At 41.5% G+C, this 13871-nt stretch overlaps 1 long non-coding RNA gene across 2 annotated transcripts; it reads left to right on the top strand.

Annotated features, from left to right (window-relative positions):
- The first annotated feature begins 8606 nt into the window (after positions 1–8606).
- On the top strand, positions 8607–12412 carry LOC112540138 (uncharacterized). 2 transcript variants are annotated; one of them, XR_003084207.1, is made up of 3 exons: positions 8607–8659; positions 11434–11580; positions 12037–12412. It is a non-coding gene; the product is annotated as an uncharacterized LOC112540138 (long non-coding RNA). The 2 variants fall into 2 exon arrangements; XR_015797811.1 differs by lacking the exon at positions 8607–8659 and adding an exon at positions 9197–9419.
- Positions 12413–13871: the final 1459 nt, after the last annotated feature.

Consider the following 13871-nt stretch of genomic DNA (forward strand, 5'->3'; position numbering starts at 1 on the left):
CATTGTTTTTTCAGTCACCTGAAATGGATGGTTTTACGCTTAGCTCCCAAATAATAACCTATAGGTGCCTGGAAAAATGTGAAATGGTGCAACACTGGAGATTTGTTGTTGTTTAAAGCACCTGGACAATTAGGAAGCTCACGGAAAGAAAAAATAGTAATAAAAAAAATTCTGCAGGGTTTTGATTCACCAAACCTCTACTTGTGAGACAAAAATTAAACCTATTGAGCTATTATAGCACTTAAGATAGAAAGACAGCTTTGAAAGGTATTAGATAATATGATAAGCACTGACACATTTAGAGGGGTATTTCCTCCTCTGCAAAGGAGCCAATGAACTGCTCAGATTAGCCTGCAACAAACAGAAGTGCTTTATCCCAAACTGACAGAAGCATTTGAGGAAAAGAGTACTTTGGAACTGAAGGAGAAAAATGCACTGAAAGGTGGCTTTGAAGGTGAGTGGGGGATTAATAGAGGGCAACATCATTCATTTCTGCCTCCCAGAAAAAAAAAAAAATAGCTTGCTTGTTCTGGCAATTGGGTAGAGCAAATAAGCCCTCAGTTTCTTAAGCTAATTGAGAGTCAAGCAAGGCAGGAGCACAGGACAGAAACAGAAAGTTCAGATAAGCTCTCAGATATCATATAGTTTTTTTTTTATTTTGATGTTTTGTGTATTTATATATATTTATGGTTTTAATGTTTTGTGTGAATCGCCCAGAGTTCCCCATTGGGGGGAGATGGGCGGGGGAGAAATTTAATAAATAAATAAAGTTCAACTGCATGTTTTCTGAATAATTCTTCCTGTTTCTTCTGTTTTTTAATACTGATTTCAATAGATCTCTTCCCTTTAGTTGCAGTGTGGAGGGATTTTCTTGCCAACTTCAGGATCTTCCCTTAGCCTAGCACCTGCCCATGCTACAGGCCATGAGGGAGAAGTCTGGGAAATTACAGGCTGCAGGGATGCCTCTGTTCCAGGTGTGAGTTTGTTGAGGGCATTCATTCCCTCTCAAATCCCTGTTATCACCTGCAATTATTTCTCTACCCCAAGCAAAGGGATTCTGAAAATGACTCCCAAGAGTAATAGAGAAAAAACAGAACACCATGTCCTATTTAGTGGGGAGGTAAATACTTTTTTTGCTGATTTTAAAAAGTCAGTGGTCAGTCTTTTTCAAAACGGAAAGGAGATATAAAAGTATTTTAATACGTAGTGTGCATTTGGGGAAGACGGAGAGAAAGTGCATACTCTCATCTTAATGTAGTATAGCCAATGTTTTGGCATTACCTTTTAAAAATCTCTTTACTGGGTAGGATTGATAGAAGGACCACAGCCTCTGTAGCAAACCACAGTGATGCCAAAATGACAAGCGTGTGGTAGCCTCGCTATGCAAATGCTGCCTGGACATATTTGTGTCCTGACACAAGTGCATAAGTTACATGCAGCATTTGTGTGATGTTACACACACAATCATATGCTCCCCCTCCCGGTCCACTTCCCCTGCAGATGCTTATGAGAATGACACTGGAAAATGTGGCCCTGTTTGCACACCACGCTTAACACCATCTCCATTCACAATCACGCTAGTGGTGTAAAAAATCATAATTTTGAGGAATGGGGCTTCCTGACCCTTTTTTCCAGGAAATGCTTGGTATCCCATAAGCCTTTGTACCAGAAGAGTATCAGCAAGTACCGCATCATTAGCCATTTCCTCCTTGGCCATGACTGACAATACTGTAAGTGAGGCTTTGTTGCAGAACAGTCAGTGTTTCAGAACTGTATTCTGTTCTGCCCTACTTTAGCAATGATTGCTATAAAGGAGAAGCTTGCTTTTTTCAACCCTCCTTTCTCTCCAGCTCTTTTTCTTAGAGGACTGGGGAAAAAAATTAGGGTGATAGGCAGTCTTGGTATTCTCACAACATGGCTGATGGGTGGAATTAGTTTAATCATGTTGTCTGCACTGAGCTAAATCTAATTCCCTTGGGATTTAGTTGATGGTGTTAATTGACCACTCTTTGATGTTCCCACAACACACTAATCCCCCCCCCCCCCCATGGACCCAATTAAGCATGTTGTTGGGACACAGGTTATGTGGCTTTGAAGGAATTCTTCATATGATTCAGGTTATTTTTACCACACCTGCAACATTTTTCACTGACAATCAGTTTTGCCGTGTGGCTTAAAAATAGCACAACCTGTCTGCAGAACTATATCATGGAAATGTTTTCCCATGTGTTAACAATCTCAGTGAAGATCTGTCATTTCATGAACCCATTTTAGTAAAATTCATTATTAAAAAAATATGCAGATCATGGAAGACAAGATCTTTGGGACTCTGAAGCCTTCTCTGACCATCAGATGGAACTCATTCTTGGTCAACCATCCCACTGTTTTAACTTCAGGCTTTGCAAAAGTGTTGAACTAAAATAATGAGAGGAAAGGATGAATGGAAAAATTCACTCCTGTTTTTGCCAAAACAATGCATTCAATATACATCTTTTACTAATATAATAGGCCAGAAGCAAAGAGAGAAAGGGCCACCTGTCCTTTTGAAAATCACATTAGCCATGGAGCTTTTTTTTACTCTTGCATGTCAAGGGTGTAGTAGTTAAAGTATTTGACTTAAATAAAAAAATCCCAGATTCAAGTCCATCTTCACTCATGGAGAGTTACTGGGGGACTTTAATTATTTGGTCATTATCTCTCAGATACCCAACCCAGCCTACCTTACAGAGTTGTTATGGAAGAAAAAATGGAGAAAGAGAACCTATGAACACTATTTTGGAGCTCTTGGAAAAAATATGGCTAAGAATTGAATGAATAAATAAATCTAACTCATATGGTTGTGCTATCTGTGGGGCAGACTTATATGTTCAGATGCAGGTTTGTAACTGATGCATACTATTAGGGTGGTAATTGTGTTTTTCTGGTTTAAGTTCCTGTTACAATGCTGATTATTTTGCTTTCCTGATTAGCAATGAGTTGGCAATTGTAGTTTTGTATTAAGTTTTAAGGTCCTTTTAAAAGGTACCGAGATTGGATTTTATCGGTTTGATAAGCCTGTTAATGAAATTAAATATAAATTTTTTTTACTGGCAATGATAAACTAAGGAGAGGAGAGCTCCACTCAGCTCATATCCTAAACTTTGACCTGCTTGCATTCCTGCTGAAAGCCTGGTTTATTCATACAATGAAATTCTACCATTTCAACAGCTGCTTTCTAGAGTCCCAAGACTGTCATGTTAAATACAGGTAGTCCTCATTTGGCGACCACCATTGGGACCAGCAACTCAGTCCTTAAGCGAAGTGATCACTAAGTGAAACCACAACTGTGCTTATGAGCTTACTTCAGCTTTCCTTTGCTTTACAGACTTGTAAAGGTCATAAATGCGAGGATTGGTCATAACTGTCATAACTGCAAATGGTTACTAAAGGAGAACTACCTGTAGTGGAACTTGACAATCCTGATATTCTCCTAGATGTCTGGTGGCACCATGTCCCTTCAGTTTCTGCTCTTTTTTAATTTAAAAAGCAGCCGGAGATTCTAACATCTCTTATGTGTAGCTTCTTTAGTGGAAGCTATTGCTGTAGGAGCTGATTGCTGCAGAATGCTATGGGTTTCTTTGAGAAGAAATGGAAGATGTCTCTCTCTCGCTCTCTCTCTCTCTGTGTGTGTGTGTGTGTGTGTAAGAGAGAGAGGGGAGTTGGTATGCTGCAGAACAGAAAGCTATGGGAGACAGAAAATTCAGCACTGTGCAGCTGACAGATCCAGAAGGAAGCTGAAATGGAGAAGACATGGCTGTTTGTCCTGGGAGAGATGTTAAACTTATCCACCAAGGATACTTTTCATACATGTTGCAAAATGTGTATGTGTGTGTTTCTATTTTACATATTTTACAAAAAAAAAAAGAGAGGGGAGGAGAGAGAGAAGGAGATGTGAAATGCCTGATTCCTCTGCCAAAACAAGGAGTTCAATTAAATGTATTGATTTAATCTTGGCACCCAGGTCTATCTCACCTGATCCAGAACTGGCAGTAGATGAGATTTGTCAGATTCTTCCACTTTCGGGTGGGGGGGGGAGGCTGGCATGTGCAGTAGACACTTATCCTTAGCTTGAGCTTTCACTGGCGAACATGAGCGTGCAGGGAGAGAGATGAAGAGGAGAGTTCCCACTGTTTTGTAATTCAGAGAATGAGAAAGCCCAAATGGGTGCTTTGCCAAGTGGGTGGAGGCCGGAGCCGTTGCCATGGCAGCCCCTGCTGAGATTATGGTGTGACTGGAGCCAAGGTACACAGGGAGAGTGTCTGTTTCAGTCTCCCGCTGCCAGGACCACGCAGGGCAAAGTCTGGGGCATGGATCCAATTGAGCATCTGAGCTTTCGCCCAGCTTCTTTTTTCAGTCCCTCTGGCAGGAGGGATCTCGCAAGTCCTCTAGGCTTGGGCTCTGGCAGCGAGGCAGGCTCAGTGGCCGGCCAGCTCCCAACGTGTTGGAGTTCCTCCCCAAACTGTTTTTTTCTGAAGTCAGAACTGTGTTCCAGTGAGCAGATGGCTGCTCTTCCACACTGCGTCTTTCAGGCTTAGAAGTGCACCCGCACATACACAAACACGCTCTCTGCAGTAACAAGGAGGGGTCCATCTGTACCTTTTGCTTTCGGTCACCCCAGCCCCACCTTAAAGAGGGGTGAGGAAGAAAGAGGGATGGCCTGACCTGGATGTGTGTGTATGTGTGCTAATGGAGGCTGGGAAGGTAGTGGAGAAGGGGGGCAGGAGGTGGGGAAAAGATGTGGTTGCAGTTGTGGGGGTTGCTTTATGGGTTGAGGTTTAGCGTGTGGGCATAGAACTGTGAGCTTGCACGCACTGCGTCCTCCTTTGCTCACTCAAGGACTCCCCAGGGACACTTCCAGGTGCAGGGGTGTTTCTGGCGCATGCTCTGCAGCTCACGTTGGAAGCTGCTGGCCATTTGTGAGGCCTTCTCCTTCCTCCTGCAAAGCCCCAGAGCCACAGCGCAGTGCAAAGGGGGTGTGGTGCACGTGAGCAAGTGAAGGAGGGAGTGGTGTGTACATGTGAGTGAGCAAAGGGGGAAGGAGGGCGCAGTGCATGCACGCAAGTGAAGGGGGGAAGGAGGATATGGTGTGTGTGAGCAAGCAAGCGAGCGAAGAAAGGCCTGGATGGGTGGGGATGACTTACCCAAGTGACTTGCGACCTTCCCTCCCAGCTTCCCCCTTGACTCTGCTTGTGGGAAGCTGGCAGGGAAGGTTACAAATGGCGATTACATGATCGTGTGGTGCTTGGCAACCCACTGTAAGTGTGAACGGGTTCCCAAGCACCCAGATCACAATCACGTGATTGGAGGAGGTGCTGCAATGGCCGTAACTTTGGGGACCAGTTGTAAGTTCATTGTTTTAGCAGTATTGTAACTTTGAATGGTTGCTGAACGAATGGTCATAACTTGAGGACTACCTGTACGCTTAGCATTGTTTAAAAACAGTTTATATAACTCCATACACTGTTCTAAAGCTAAAAATCCTGCCTGTCCCTATATAATATGACTTTGATTGTTAGCCTAATGCTTCCCACCCCATGTTAAAATGTTGCCCAAGCAATCCTTTTAAGAGGACTGACCCTGGAGCTCTATTGCACTCCAAGTATACACTTAATATAGCTCAGAAGCTAAAAATATTGGGCAGAAGATTTCTGTTCCTGAACCATGTTACTGCCTCAGTTCTGCAGAGTAGGTCTGGCTCAATTTTCCTGGTCCTTTGCTTCTGAAGTTAGGACTGAAACAAATTTATATTTATCTTGATGTACTTAACTAACTTTAGCTAATCTCAAAAACCTAAGGTGGATTGGTCTGGGTTAGCAGCTGGATAGGAGACCACTTAGAAATAATAGAATTGTAGGCTAATGTGGAAAGTTGAAAAAAATATCCTGGAAGAAGACAGTGGCAAGCCATTTCTGTGTTGTTGCCAAGAAAACTATTTTACAGTGACAGAAGTAATAGCCCTAACTTCTTCATGGCATACAGCAATTGTCATTTGATGGGCAGTTTTTCATTTGTTTCCACTCGTAAAGAGGACACAAGTAATCTGTCAAGGAGCATGATGTAATCCAAAACACTTCACTATGCTTTCTGAGACCAGCTCTTCATTGTAAGTTTCCTATTCAGCTCAATATAGAGTAACATATATTAATGGACATGATGTATTTTTTTAAAAAAAAACCTCTGTCTTTAACTCTTCCTTTTGCAACACTGAAATGTTCTAGACTTTAGTGAAGTTATGAGTTTGAGCAAAGGAAGCACTGAGCAAAGGGAGCACTGAGTCTGGAAGCAGGGGAAGTGGATGGTTGTTTATTTATTTATTTGTATTTAGCACATTTACTCTGATTAAATGTAACTGATCCCTTGAGTGGATGGGATCCATCATTTATTGCTGGATTACTCTGAACACTCATGATTGTAATTATAACTGGTATGGTTTTAATGCTACCACGCTTGAAAGCAATTGCTTTCATTTTGAGAGGCATTGTAGTGGTTGGAGGGGCTGTGTTAAATCAACTACACAAGAAGTGTTAAAATTTGCTGAAAAGTTCTAGAAATCTTGGCATAACTCAGCCATTGTTCTAACCTCATTAGGTGTCATTAAGAAAGTAATCTATCTGGAAGCAGCTGGGGACAAAACAGGCTGAAACTAAATCCTAACAAAATGGAGTAACTGCTCATTGCAATTCTTGGTAGCTCCAGTATTGTCTCCTGGCTGGGTGGCCCTGCCTTTGAAGGAGCAGACTTGGGGTCCTTCTAAATTCATGGCTACTGCTTGACAGGCAGGTGAAGGCTGTGGCTAGGAGGTCATTTGTCCAGCTTTTGCTGATGCACCAATTGTGGCTCTTTTGGAGGACATGGCTACATTGCCTTATCACCACTTCTGCAGTGATTCTTTTCTTGAGGCTGCTTTCCAAAACCATTTGAAATTACAGTTGGTCCAAAACAGAGCAGCCTTTGTTCTGACTGGCACTAGTTTCTATGATTATATTACATCTATCTTGAAGCTATGCATTGGCTATTAATTGATTTCCAGATGCAATTCAAAGTGCTGGTTTTGACTTACAAAACCCTTGACACCCAGGTACTTTCAGGACTGCCCACTCTAACTAGAGTCAACCTGTTCATGGAGATCCTACCAGGAGAAGCTGCAGTTCCATGAGGCAATGGGGCTGATGGTGGTGGTGCTAACGCCAAGAAACACTCTTTTCCCAGTACTATGGAACTGATTGATTATGTGCCATCAAGTTGGTGTCAACTCTTAGTGACCACATAGATAGATTTTCTCCATGATGATCTGTCTCTAACCTGGTCCTTCAGGTCTTCCAATGATGCACCCATCACCACTGTTGCTGAGTCCATCCATCTTGCTGCTGGTCATCCTCTTCTTCTCTTTCCTTCTACCTTTCCCAGGATTAAAGTCTTCTCCAGAAAGCTAGGTCCTCACATAAGGTGCCTGAAGTAGGATAATTGGAGCCTGGCCACTTGTGCCTTGAGTGAGAACTCTGGGTTGATTTGTTTGATGATCCAGTGGTTTGTTTTTTTGGCTGTCCATGGTATTCTCAGGAGTCTTCTCCATTACCCAGGTTCAAAAGTGTCAATACTTTTTCTACCCTGCTTCTTCAAAGTCCACCTTTTGTTTCCATATTTTGAAATAGCCTTCCTTAAATAGATGGGCTGTTTCTCTTGGCATGCACCATCTAAAGCTGGAGTATATTAAGTAATGTATGCATTTTATACTGTTACTGTATTTTATACATCAGTGTGAGTCAATTATGATTTGGTTGCATATAAGATTGACTAATAAATTAAAAAATGGCAAATTATTTTGCTCTAAGTAAGGAATGGGTGGCCTACAACCTATGAGCTGCATGCAAGACCCAGTGCTCTATTTCTGCTCCCCCAGTGCCCCAAGATTCTACACAGAAATTTGATGATGAAATGTCCATTTTTTGACAGTGCTCTTTTTTTTCAAAAATAAGACAGGGAACAGGATTAATGTTAAAGTTGCTTCTCTGGGAAACACCATTTACACCCTTGAAATCCCTGCCTCTACCTTCAAAATAGCCCAAATCACTCCACTGAAAGACTGTGAGCTCTGGCAATCAAAAAAAGCAGGAATTAGAGGTGGTTGGCCTCCCTATTATTCCCACCCTTAAAAACTGGAAGAGAATACCTCCTTCCCCTTCCTTCAGGTTTTGCTATTTTGCTATTTTGGTGCTATTACCATTTTACTAGAAAGCTTCCTGTGGCCCTCCAGCTGATCAGGGGATAGAACTGAGGTCCCTGAGCTTGGTAGCTAAGTACACATGCAGGGAATAAGCCCAATATGATCCCCCTACATTTTATTAGAAGCAAGAAAGAGAAGGAGAGGCATCAACTCAGAGATAGAACTTTTGCTTTGTATGGCATCCCCAGATAGGAAGAGTCCTATTCCAGTCCTCCGTAACTAGAAGGCAGTCATATTCCTTGGGCTTCTGTTTGTATTATTTTTGCCATCGTGGCCTTTGGCCTAATCTTTTGGTCATGTGGCATGGGGATTATAAAACCTGAAGTATGAAACACCCAAAGGGAAAGGATTGGGAAAGTCTGGTGAACATGTTACTCCTGAGATAGATGGTCAAAGGTCTGGTTCAACTTTATATGTTTATTCCTACTGCCATTTCTGCATTTCTCTGACTGACCTTTTCTCAAAATTTATACTATGGGGTTCTGTGGTTGAAAATGTGAAGTTTTTTACACTGACTACAGGGAAAGTTTGCTTAGCTTATGCTATATATAGGAACGAGGAGGAAAAGCTGTATAATTTTGCTTTTATTGTACTGTCAAGGAGAAACATGGTTAACACCTGTAGAAAATTTATTGATTTAAAAAGGAACTAGTAGAAAGTCACTATTATATCTTGGAACAGTCTAAGTGAATAAATCAAATTGACTCTTGACTTTAATAGATTTATTTCCTCCTCTTGACTTAATAGATTTCCCCCCCTCCAATTTGGAAAGGAAACACCCAATACAACAGGCATTCAATAGTAACAATCCACAAGAATCATTCTATAATAAAGCAGAATTTCATTAATAAGGATTAATTATATTTTGCAAAGCTGCTGCTTTAATTTGGTTTGTAATAAGAGAAGTAATTCCTTTTTTTTTTTAAGATTGAAATCCTACACCCATTGGCTTGGGAGTAAGACTCACTAAATCAACAGGTCCTGCTTCTGATTAGACATAGGAAGTCCATGACAGCTCAAGGGAGTCTTATTTAGTCCTGTGAATATGACCTGAATTCTAGAGGTAATCAATATATGAAACTGAGATGTCATCTTCTGGCCCCGTTGTGGATTTTGCACTACAGTTTTAAGAAAAAAACCAAGTTTTCCATTCCTGGTTAGTATTATTACATATATTATATTAGGGTATATTAGGGGTTTCTATCTAGAATATATTCAAGTGTTTGTGAATTATTATTTTAGAAATAAGAAATCTCCACAATGCTTTCTGAAGTAAAAGTAAGAAACTCATCTTTATGCAATATAAAGTGCTTTGGGAATTTACATATTTACTTTATCCTATACCTCATTCTTTTATTCCTTATCCCATTCCTATTTGTCTGTACATTTATATTTTATATATTATATTAATAGTGCTCCTGAGGGACTCATCCAATCCGGAATGGGTTGGGCCAAAGAATAAAGGCCAACTTCAACCGCACACAGAGAGCCAGCATGATGTAGTGATGAAGGTGTTGGACTAGAAGTGGGAAGACCCAGGTTCATGTCCACCTTCGGCCATGGAAGTTCACTGGGTGATTTTTGGCCAGTCCCTCTCTCTCAGCCCCACCTACCCCAAAGGGTTGCTGTTGTGGGGAAAAAATGGAAGAATGAAGCATAGTGTACACTGTCTTGAAGAAAGCCAGAATATCAGTCTAAGAAATTAAGCCTATCATTTCCCTTCTCCTTGGATTTTTGTTGTTGTTGTTGTTGTTGTTGTTGCCCCCAGTTTGTCACTTGTTGTGCAATACTGCATGCAGAAGTTCTGATCACATTTGGAGGGGCCAGAGAATTCCTCCAGTATGCTGCCTAACATCAGAGCGAACTTTACGGGAAAAGAACCAAATTGTCGACCGGAAGTGAGCCTAGCTCTGCAATGACTCACTTGTAAAATGAAGGGGATAGATTTAAAATCAGTTTGAGAATCTCTGGTGCTCCCAGCTAAGGGATGGGAAACCCTTCTCATAGGAGGACAGGCCATTGGGCTCAACTGCTGTGGAAGGGAAGGGAACAAGACCCTGTGCTCTGGATGAGCAGGATTAAGCCCCCTTCCACCCTGGCTAGCTTTTATGAGACCCCCCTCCCCAACAGCAATAACTCTTGCTTTGTTTTCCTGTCCTTTTCCCTCCCCAACCCCCTTTCTTTTGCTCCATAAGCTTGAGGGCAGGGATTGTCTAGTTTTTATTATCCCATAAGCTGTTTGGGGAGCCTTTCAGACTGAAAAGCAAGGTGTCAAAGATTTAAACAAAGAAACCAACTATGTCAAAAAGCTTTGGGCCCTGTATTAGGAATAAAACTTGACTGCCTAGTTTCCAACCCATCCTTACTAACCTGAGGTGTTTTTTTTTTTACTGCTTCCCTCTGACCCATCTCCCAAGAGACAGAAGAAGATTAACAAGACTGGTGTTTTTTCTGCCCAAAGTTCAGTGCCCTGCAATTTCCCAGCTGCCTGCAATGACACAACTCATCTGGTTCCCAGGGTTTCATCACAGAACGTGAAAGAGGAAGGAAGGAAGGAAGGAAGGAAGGAAGGAAGGAAGGAAGGAAGGAAGGAAGGAAGGAAGGAAGGAAGGAAGGAAGGAAGGAAGGAGGATTTATCCATTCATTTATTTCTAGGCCACCCAACCCCAAATAATTCTGAGCAAACAGTAATGCAAGGTAGGATTGTCTGAGTATAAAGCAGACCCAACTGGTCTTGAGTTTTAAGAATCCATGCCAATCTCCCGCTATTGGAAGAGGATTTGTTACAGTCCCTTGCCAATGAGCAAAAGGGAACGTCTCATAAAAGTTTGTTCTTTTATCTTCAGAAAAAAATGGGGAGGTAGGTTATGAGACAGGATTCTTAAAGCTTTCTTAGTTTAAAGAGGTTTTGAATGTTAGTTTCTCCAGGCCCAGCACCATCTTGAAATCTAGGAATGCACAATGTGGGACCCCAAGGGCCCCTGACATCCCCCAAAATGACCTCCAGAGCACATCTAAACCTTGCTATCCAATTGCAGTTTTGACCATGACAAAGAGGAAAAAACTATGTAAACATTTGAACAAAGTGTATTAGTTGCACTTAACTGTAATCTTAATTTTAATCTAATGAAAATCAGATAGAGTTAACTCCTTCTTTGTCACACTTCCAGCCACCTCTGAAGCAGGTCCCTGTCATGACATTTGGAGAGCAAGTGTGGCCCTCAGCCTACAAAAGATCTCCTTTCATTGTTCCACTATGCTGGCTCTCCAGTCCAGGGGTAAATGTGGATCCCAGGAAACATTTGCAATGCTGTGAGGTAAGAAAATATTGCATCGTGACAGCCCATGGTTCCAATTATGCAGACAATGATTGAAGGGTGCAGTCTTCAAATAATAAGCATATGTATGCATCCTAATTCTGTTGCCTATAATTCCCTCAAAATAAGTGTGAATTCATTCTCTGGCAGATCATATTTGTATCTTTCTGAAAACAACTCATGAATCAAAATGCTGATTTCTTTTTTTAAGGACTATGAAACTGCTAATATTTTGACATTATATAAAGAGTAACATTCTCATTAGCGTTCAGTGGAGACATTGACTAGAATTCTGAGATTTTGTGCTGTACTTTCTCCCCACTCCCTTCATCTCCAAAGCCCTGGGGATGCTGCACATTAGGTGAAGATGGTGGGGCAGGGCGAGGTTGTTTATTCTTTCCCCTCCAGTTATTTTTCAGCTCAGAAAATCACCTCGCCAACCTGTTTTTCACGCAGGAGTGGAAAGAAGCATGGAAACTATGGGAATTCCACAGGTGAACAAGCAAGCTGGGCAAGCGTGAGCTGGAAATGGCTCAGAGGGAAAGGGGTTATGCACCCTCTTCTGACATTCCTGCCCTCTGCACTGACAGACAACCCAAAGAGAAAATAAAGCAACATCTTGGCTGAGCCAAAGAGAAAGAAAATGCTAATTCTGTGATATTACTACTTTAGAGGTTTTTAAAAATTATTATCTCTTTTAGTTTGGCCTCAATGAAGGCAACATCTGAGCAGAGAGAACTGAAATACCATTATAGTCACAGTGGTTAAAATGAATAGTCTTGGAGTAGAATTACAAGGTGTGTTTGAGCCGTGTCTGTAGGCAACACTTGTATGTGGGGAGCCCCCACACCCATTAAATTGGCCCTTCAGATGTTGATGATGTCATGTGGCATCTAGACCTTTATTGAGGTCAGATGGTCATTAAGTAATAGGTAACTAAGCTATTTATCTATGAAGGTGCATTTATAAATATGAAATGGGGGAAAAGGCTGTAGAGTAACATTAAAAAAACAAGAAATCTGCACTGTCATCATTTCAGCATATAGTGCTTTAGGGCAAGTTAAGAATCAGGGAGAATTTTGTTTTTCTCATCACTCTTACACAATTTTGAGGGAGGGGTACCTTTTTTTCTGGCTGAAGCCACTTGAGTTGATTTGACAGTTTGCCTGAAAAACAAACTGGCCAGATGAGAAACCCCTTTTCCAGATCTTGTTGTGGTTGGGTTCCAGAGGGAAATAATCCCTAGGCAAACCGTAGGTCACACCAGATTAACAGGAAAGACCGGACTCTATAGGAACAGATTAACACTTTGAAGTGCATCCTAATTAAAACCAACTTAGAGCAAGTAGCATTGTTCATTGTTCATGAAATGAAAGAATTAAAAATCCCAAACGCTGGGCAAAGGTATCGTAATACCTTTATTACGATATGTAATATCGTAGTTGACTGGCTGACTGGAGGAGAAAAAAAAAGTTAGAATTTCCTTCCCAGAAGTGGGTTGTCGATGCTGGGTCTGAAGGAAGACATGCCTGCTGTTCTTTGCCTAACTAGGTTACTGCAGTCTAACCTGTGTGGGATTATCCTTTGAAGAAAGGATGGGGCTATTAAGGAGTGTTCAGGACATGTTAGAACTTTGTGCTTTGCAGTGAAAGCGCCTAAGGAAGGACAAGCATGTCCTGAATAAACTACGTTATTATGATCTTTATCTTTCTAAGATCCCTTGTAAGGTATGGAGCGTAACATCTGAGCACCTTTTAAAATTACCTGGCTCATTCTCACAACACCCTTTTGGATGGTAAGGAAGTGATGTCAGTCTCTTCCAGTATCCACCCCACCATAGCTCCACCATACTGCAGGGAAGCTGGTGGGCCCAAACCAATCCGAACCAAAATATGAAATTCCACACCCAAAGCCACAGAATGAATGTGGCACGGTAGGAAACTCAACTGAGGTTCCCTGCCCTACATTGTTATTGCTGCAGTCTTATTTTAACAGAACTGTTGTCAGTTTGATCCACCCTAGCATCTTCTATTGTCTTCTTTCTTTCTTTCTTTCTTTCTTTCTTTCTTTCTTTCTTTCTTTCTTTCTTTCTTTCTTTCTTTCTTTCTTCCTTCCTTCCTGCCTTCCTTCCTTCCTTCCTTCCTTCCTTCCTTCCTTCCTTTCTCTCTCTCTCTCTCTCTCTCTCTCTCTCTCTTTCTTTCTTTCTTTCTTTCTTTCTTTCTTTCTTTCTTTCTTTCTTTCTTTCTTTCTTTCTCTTTCCATGAGGAGATTATATCGTCCACTGAAGTAGG

The sequence above is a fragment of the Python bivittatus genome, unplaced genomic scaffold (assembly GCF_059951505.1).
Source record: "Python bivittatus isolate LINGU-HERP-01145 unplaced genomic scaffold, Pbiv_v1 ctg000020_np1212, whole genome shotgun sequence".
Taxonomy (NCBI): Eukaryota; Metazoa; Chordata; class Lepidosauria; order Squamata; family Pythonidae; genus Python; species Python bivittatus.